The sequence below is a fragment of the Myotis myotis genome, unplaced genomic scaffold (genome assembly GCF_014108235.1).
Source record: "Myotis myotis isolate mMyoMyo1 unplaced genomic scaffold, mMyoMyo1.p scaffold_m19_p_7, whole genome shotgun sequence".
Classification (NCBI taxonomy): Eukaryota; Metazoa; Chordata; class Mammalia; order Chiroptera; family Vespertilionidae; genus Myotis; species Myotis myotis.
In genome coordinates this window covers 11,428,135-11,437,040 of record NW_023416379.1, presented here as the reverse complement: position 1 = coordinate 11,437,040, position 8,906 = coordinate 11,428,135, and positions in this window count along the sequence as shown.

The window sequence follows — 8,906 nt, the reverse complement described above, 5'->3', positions numbered from 1 at the left end:
TGGCTCGGTGGATAGAGCATCAGCCTGCGGACTGAAGGGTCCCAGGTTCGATTCCGGTCAAGGGCATGTACCTTGGTTGCGGGCACATCCCCAGTGGGGGGTGTGCAGGAGGCGGCTGATCGATGTTTCTCTCTCATCTATGTTTCTAACTCTCTATCTCTCTCCCTTCCTCTCTGTAAAAAGTCAATAAAATATATATATATTTAAAAAAAAAAAAAAAAAAAACAAGATGTTAATCCTAATTTTCTACTTAGCCTAAATGTAATCACATACAATATGGTGACTGTCTCTCATAAAATTGTTAAGGTGTAAAATATGCTGGTGTGCATGAATGTCTTAAAAATGAGCAATCTGAGATTTCACTGACTCATTGCTCTGTTGATATGAAAACAGTTTCTCCTATTGACATTAGAGCAAAGCTGTAGGAGAGCTTCCAGATTCTTGGGTGTGATCACGTAACACAGAATCCCAGCAGTGTTGTGCCAATAGAACAATAAAGGAAATATTGTTTCATAAGAGTTGTGAGTTTTACTACAATTACATAGCTTTCAACAATTATTTCCAAAGGAACAAAGGCTGGTCAACACAAGAAATTAAGTTCCAAATTCCATTAACTCTAGTTAAATGAGCTCCTTACTCTTTTTGGAATAAAGTGTTTCCTCTTTTACATTATAAAGGCCATACGTAAATTGTTTAAAGAAATAAGAAAATAAAACTAAGCAAAAGAACACACAAAAAGGGGATCTTTTCTGCCTTAGCTGGTTTGGCTCAGTGGATAGAGCGTCAGCCTGCAGACTGAAGGGTCCTGGGTTCAATTCTGGGCAAGGGCACAGGTTGCAGGCTTGATTCCCAGTCGGGGGCATGCAGAAGGCAGCTGATCAATGATTCTCTCTCATCATTGATGTTTCTATCTCTCTCTCCCTCTCCCTTCCTCTCTGAAATCAATTTTAAAAAATTTTTTTAAAGGAAACTTTTCTGAGAAGGAAGCTAAATAATGTAGTTAAATTACTGAATGTGTTTAATCACCAAATGAGAAATACACATTGTACTGTAAATCTGATTCTATGGAAAATATAACACTCCAAAAGAGTTATTATTGACATAGTGCAAGCTAGAGAGAAAAATTAATCATTCTATTCATAACGAACTTTAAAATTTTACATTTCTTGATTTCTGTTCATGGGAAACAAGACAAAAGTCAAGGAATTTATTGCATCAGTAGATATTTTTTATTTTTTTTTAAATATATTTTATTGATTTTTCACAGAGAAGAAGGGAGAGAGATAGAGAGAGTTAGAAACATCGATGAGAGAGAAACATCGATCAGCTGCCTCTTGCACATCCCCCACCGGGGATGTGCCCGCAACCCAGGTACATGCCCTTGACCGGAATCGAACCCGGGACCTCTCAGTCCGCAGGCTGACGCTCTATCCACTGAGCCAAACCGGTTTCGGCAATATTTTTTAAAGTATAAACCAAGTTTTAGAACTTTTGCTGATGCTTCTTCTGTTGATGTCTACTTTCTTTCCTTTTAAGTACGCCTCCTCCCCACCTCAAAAAATATATATACCCTACTTGACCTTCAAAGTTGAGGGAGAAAATAACAAATCACTTTACTAAGCACATGAAAGAGAGTTCTTTTCCTGCTCTCTAAGACACAGCGTGTATGCTGTGCTGGGGCTAACCCTACCCCTGCTGTGCAACTCACCCAGAATGAGCTTAGCAAGGCCCAAATCCATGCTTTTAATGAAGTTCTAGTGGAAGCTAAGAAAACAGAATTTACCAGTTAGATGTGCAACCAAGGCTTTCAGTGGTGATGGGGAGAAGAAAACTATCCTATTTTCATTGGGCGTGGGTGGGTGAATTGGTACATAAAAGCAATGACTGTTTAATAAATCTCGGTATTCAGATAGTGTATATGCTGATTAATCACACACACATTTCTATCTTCTGGTAATAAAATTTTCTCTGTAACTGTATCCAGGAGTTTGAGTGGGAAAAGCAGAGAGGAAGGGGTCCTTAGAAATGTTGGAAGAAGAAATGCCGTACGCACACAGTACTCCCCTGAAGCTCCTTGTCAGGAACACTTATGTGTGTCCTTGTTATTGTTACCAAGGCTTAAATCTTCCACAGTTTCCTTACGTGGAAAAATGATGATAAAAATACTTGCCCTGTCTACCATGGAAGGTTCTTATAAAGATCAAAAGAGATAATGCACATTAAAGTGCTTTGAAAGCTATAAATCACCATTCAAAATATTATTACTATCCTCATCACTGTTATTATTTGTTTTCACAACAATCTTGTGAGGTAGGTAACTATTACTCAGGAGGAAATTAAGGAACAGTAAGATTATGTGTCGTGCCTGAAGTCATATAGTTATCTGGTGGCAGAGTTGATATGAATTCAGACACCCTTACCTACTACTAGACCATATAAATTCATGTACACTGAAAATCAGAAAGAGAAGAGTTTGCCAGGGTTGTATATGGACACCTTCTCATGCTTTGACCTAAAATGTTTAAACTTTTAAAGAGATTTATTAATAATCTTACAGACATCCAAACCAAACTATCAGGTGAGAATCATAAACCTGTTTTCCAGTGAATCAATCAAAACCAAATATGGAGGGGGGGAACCAGATACTGTATTCTCAGACCTTCAAAATTTGTTAAATTTACCAGTTGGGGAATAGGAATTATGTACTGTAGATGACAGCATAATTGAGAACAACTTGATGGAGGGGGGCAATTTGTTGATATCTATTACAATTAAAGGAACAGTCTTTGACTTAGCCAATTCCCATGCTAGGAATTTTAGACCTTAGAAATAAAATGTCAACTACCCAGAGATATCTTTTTTTGCAGGATGTTCTTTGTAACACTCTTTACAATAATTAAGATTTTTTAAAAATCTCGAACACCTTAAATGTCCATAAAGAATCCACTATTCAATGGGACATCTGATCGATAAAAGACTGTTCAACCATTTCAGAAACTGAGGTCAGTTTATATGAATAGATATTAAAAGAGCCTCCATTCATTGTGAGTGATAGAAACCAGTTGCAGAATATGATATAGATATATATCGGATTGTAAAGAAGTATCTAACTGATGCAACTGGTTCCCCCTCAAGAGTATGTGACTGAGCCCTAGCCGGTTTGGCTCAGTGGATAGAGCGTCAGTCTGCGGACCAAAGGGTTCCAGGTTCCATTCCAGTCAAGGGCACATACCTCGTTTGCAGGCTCCCCCTCAGGCCCGGCCCTGGTCAAAGCTCCTGCATCAGGCAACTAATCGATGTGTTTCTCTCAGATCAATGTTTCTCTCTGTCTTTCCCTCTCTCTTTCACTCTCCCTAATAAAAACCAAAAAGAAACAAACAAACAAAATCCTCAGGTGAGGATTAACAACAACAAAAAAACAAAAAAAAAGAGTAAGTGATTGAGTAGATTCACTTTCTATGTTTCATAATTGTTTGAACTTTCATGACAATATGCAAGTTTTATTTCAGAATAAAATTTAAATAAAAATAATTTCTTAACCAGTCTATTTGTTGATTTGGTGTTATCTCAATGAAAATCATGTTTTATATAATTAAAAATAGAAAAAAAGACAAAGACTATTCTAAAACAGAATGACAGTGAATCATAAAGATAAAAAGAAATAATCTGTGTCCACCATAGAAATAAAATAAAATATAATACATCTTTATAACTAGATATTAAGATTCTACTTAAAAAGATAAATATAAGATTAGGCCACAACATAGAAATGGTTTATGAACTAAAAAGTGAAAATTATAAAATGTTATGAGCACTCTAATTAGAATTCTGTATAAATGTGCATAAAGATTCTATAGAGAAATAGAAATTTTTTTTTCAGGATATATGAATATGGAATAATCTTATGTTACCTTAATGTTCTTTTAACAATATATATTTAAGTAACCTAATGGAGTTTATTGAAACTTACAGATGAGAAGAGTAAGAGTGTTCCCATCAACTTGCAGCTCTATTGCGACTAGTGCGGGCGAAAGTACACCATTAAGTGAATGTGATCAATGTGAACTGGATGCCATAAAAGCACAGTTGTTTTCTAATAAGTAAATAATGCCAGCTTCAATTGTCTGGAGATTGAGAAATAAAAATTCGATGCCTGAAACCAAATCTATTTTTAGTGAAAAGATTATTATAGAATGTCTGTTAGATTTACTTTTGAGGGGGTGGTGGATATGACACTAAGCTCATAATTTGATTGCAGGCACGTCACATAACCAATTAGTAGCTCAGGTTAAATAGCCATAGTAGTTTCACTTTTTCTTCTGACACCTGAGAATAGTCTATATTTAGAATTTTTAACTACCAAAAGGAAAAGAAAAAAAGAGAGAAAGTATATGTGTTTGAGAATCCAAATACACGCTGTGAGTTAATGGAGGGCAAGGAAAGAACTCATCTTCTTCATTTTCCATGAATTTAGTCGAATACCCCTATTCTGTCTGGTGTTTGTAGAACAATTTGAAATACTACTGCCACCTGGTGGGCAATAACACTTTTATTTTTTTGCTTATAGATAATATGGGCATGAGCAAAAGTAGGCTTACAGTTGTAAGTAGGTGGAACACAGTTTATTTGTATGTTATTATTTATGAATTATTGTATTATGTATTTGTATTACAACTGTAAACATACTTTTACCACCCTGTATAACTGGAACTAAGCCCTTCAAGGAACACTTGTAGAGTAATCTCATGATAAACACTAATATTGATGTTTTTATTTAGTCCAATACTAATGAATACAGGCATTAAACTAAATACGTATTTTACTAGTTTACCAAACATGAGAAAATTAAAAATAGATATGCAAAGATACATTCTTAGAAGCAAATAATATTTTTACTATCTTAATTTTTTTTTAAGAAATATATTGGCTAAATGAAATCACCAGTCTATCGCTTCTCGGCCTTTTGGCTAAGATCAAGTGAAATCACCAGTCTATCAAAAATAATCTATACTAATAAAAGGGTAATATGCTAATTAAACCAGACATCTTCCAGACATCCTTCCAGGCGTCCTTCTGGACAAAGCCACAGTGGTGGGGGCTGAGGCAGAGGTGTTTAGGGGCAATCAGGGCGGCAGGGGAGAGTGGTTAGGGGCGATCAGGCCAGCAGGGGAGAGCAGTTAGGGATGATCAGGCCAGCAGATCAGGCAGGCAGGCAGAGTGGTTAGGGGCAATCAGGCTGGCAGTCAGGTGAGCAGTTAGGAGTCAGCGGTCCAGGATTGAGAGAGGGATGTCCAGGATCTGGCCTAAACTGGCAGTCGGACATCCCCTGAAGGGTCCCGGATTGGAGAGGGTGCAGGCCGGGCTGAGGGACGTCCCCCTCCCCGCCCCCCCCACCCCCCCCGCACGAATTTCATGACCGGGCCTCTAGTATAACATAACAGGCAATTTTTAACCAAGGCCTCCAAAGTCTGTTAATGTAATATCCCAATTTTACCTGAAAAAAAGTATAGCATCTCTTTTAAGTTAATTATCTTCTATTCTTTTAAAAATACCCTTCCAAATTAAGAATAGAAGAAACATTATTAACCTAATCAAATCTATCTACTTATACTGGGTTAAATAGTAACCCACCTCAACTCCAAATTCACATCTATCTGGAACCTATGAATGTGACCTTATTTTGAAATGAGATCCTTGCAGATGTAATTTGATTAAGGTACAGTCTGTCATACTTGGTTAAGGTGCACCCTAAACCCAATATCACTGGTGCACTTATAAGAAGGACATTTGGACACAGAGGTCAACACAAGAGGAGAAGGCAATGTGAAGACAGAAGCAGAGACTGGAACGGTGCATCTATAAGCCAAGAACACTAAGAAATGCTGGAAACCATCCGAAGCTAAACAAGGCAAGGAAGCATTCTTTCCCAGAGCCTTCAGAAGAAGCATGGTCCTGCCACCACCTTGATTTTGAACTTCTAGCCTCCAGAACTGAGAGAAATCGTTCTAAGGTACGCTGTCTGTGATGTTTGTTTATGGTAGCCTTGGGAAACTAATATACCACCCAAACTCTCAAAGCACTTGTCTTAGTCCATTCAGGCTGCTATAACAAAAACGGCATAAACTGGGTGGCTTATAAACATCAAACATTTATTTGTCATTGTTTTAGAGGCTGAAAGTCCAAGATCAAGGTGCTGGCAGCGTCCAAGTCTGCTAAAATCCCACTAATGCTAAATTCCTGAATGGCCGTCTTTTTACTGTAACCTCACATGACAGAAGGGACAAGGGAGCTTTCTTGGACATTTTCAATAAAGGTACCATTTCCATTCATGAGAGTTTCACCTTCATGACCTAATGACCTCCCAAAGGACCCACCTCATTATACCCCTATCAGGACAGTTAGGGTTTCAACATATGAAATTGGTGGTAGAGAAGGCTGGGAGATGAGGATATAAACATTCAGACCATAGCACCTATACTAGACTTCATGGTGAAACTTTAAAAGTACTCTTATTAAATTCAGGGACAAAGTCCACTATCATATCTTCTCATAAACATTGTTCTGGAGGTCATAGCCAATGATTACAAGGCAGTATAAAAGTGGGGAGAAATCAACTCAAATACAGTATTATATTTGTGGAGAAATAACCAAATGTATATTAAGGATATAAAAGAGAACCTGAGGGTAGCGGGGACATGGGGGGTTGAGGGGGGGGGCGCTTATAACCCATGGACACAGACAATAGGACAGTAAAGGCCAAGGGGGCGGGGTGGAGAGGGTCAATATTCAAATAGGTCAGTTTCAAATTTCTGAGAAAGTATGACCACACAAGCCAAGCGAGAGAGTTAAGCAGCTGAAAGAAGCTGAAGAAGAATTATACAAACACATGCAGGACAAGAGGTTACTGTCGTAAGAGAATTTGGGGTGCTATCATTCACATCACACTTATAAAAGAACAGCCTTCTTAATTTGTAACCATATGTATAGGTATTATATTGTACATTTATAATGGGTGTGATTAATTTTGCAAGACCCCTTTCCTATGTACATGCATATGCGTATGAGTATGCGCATGTACGTGGAGGGTGGTGTGAGATGGGGAGCTGGAAAAGTACTAGGAAGTCAGCATAAAATTCCATTGAAACATACAGATTTGAACCAAGTAAAGTCATTATTGTGCCTCAAGGGTGGAAAGTCTGTTGTAGATTTTGTTCTTGGGACCACAAAATGCTAACTTTTTCATACAAGATTGTTACAAGGAACTTTGGAGTTTGAAATTGACCACTGGGGCCATTGCAGATACCCCTTCACTGCACTGAGGGCAGTTTGTATAAACAGTACTTATTTATATATGCATGCATTTCAGATTTGCTATGGAACATGCCCATGCCTTTCCCTAGCCCATTCCTCCCCAAATCCCTTCCCCCAGAGGGGTTTCCTTCTCTCTCTCTCTCTCTCTCTCTCTCTCTCTCTCTCTCTCTCTCTCTCTCTCTCCTAAGCTCAAAGGTCCCTTCTTTTGCCTCTGTAACTTGTTTCCACCTCTGTGACTTTCTAAATAAACGTTCTCTATAGTTTGAAAAAAATCAATATAATAAAAATAAATAAATAAAATCTATGTGGTATGGAAAACACAAAAGGCTTTGAACAGGTCAGGGAGCAGTTAATCCAACCTGTTTTCCTCTGTATGTATTTCTCAGATTAATGTCTAGACCAGTGAGTCAAGTAACTCAACCAGTCAGAACTCAGCCATGCCCTGATGAGCACTGGTCACACACACAGTGCTTACCCAGTCGTCCAAGAACAACTGTGATGTTAGTTGATAGCCGCCGTGCATCACTATTAGCACAGAGTAACTCAATGTGACCTCCCTACCTGTGGTTAGTGACATTTTAAATGTCTGCAGATATGACAAGGGCAGAAAATTTTGAATCGGACTGTGCAAAATATCAAAGCAGGAGGCTTGGAAAGAATTCTATGTGCCTCATTATGATTTTTTCAGAGTTGTGTTTGCAGTCTGTGGTTAGGGGTATGGGGTGCAGGGTTAGAGACAGAATAGGGAAGAGATTGGCACCATGAAAGTTTGACATGATTGCATGTAAAACTATCTCTGAGGCTAGGCAGAGAAAGGATTGGAGAAAGAATTGACCAGAGATGGGAAAATACTTTGGAGGTCATTATAATACTAGTAGAGGCCCGATGCAAGAAGTTCATGCAAGGGGCTTGGCCCTCACAGCCCCAGCTTGGTCCAGAAGGTCATCCAGAAGGACATCTGGAAGGTCGCTCAGCTGTCCGGTCTAATTGGCATATTGCACTTTTATTATTATAGACTAGGGGCCCAGTGCATGAATTTGTGCACCTTGAAAGGAACTATGGGCCACAAGGCTGTGGTGGGCATAGGGGTGGGTCTCGGCCCATTCTCCACACCCCTGCCTGGCCCCTCCCACCACAGCCCCAGGTCCCCTGTCTGCCAGCAGCCCCATTCCCGCTGCCACTCCCACACACTGACAGCGCTAGCCCTGCTTGCACCAGCTGCGGGTGTGAGCGGGGCAGCACCAGCAGTGGGTGCAAGCAGTGACTCTGGCACTGGCAGCGAGTGCAAGCGAGCTATCGCTGGCAGCGGGTGCAAGAGGTGGCTGCCAGCCCCTATCACCCCTCAGAAGCAGGGGAGGCTGCTCCTGAGGGATGATCAGGGCCGGCAGCCACCGCTCGCACCCGCTGACGATGCGGAGCAGTTGGGGCTGATGGAAGCAGCGGGTGCGAGCGGCAGCTCCGGCTCCGGTGCAGGCAGCAGTTGCGAGCAGGGCCGGCACCAGCAGCAGGTGCAAGCACTTGGTGGGACCACATCACACAGGAGCAAAGAATTTTCAGTAACCACCAGAGGCTCTCTCCAATGACAGTGATGGGCG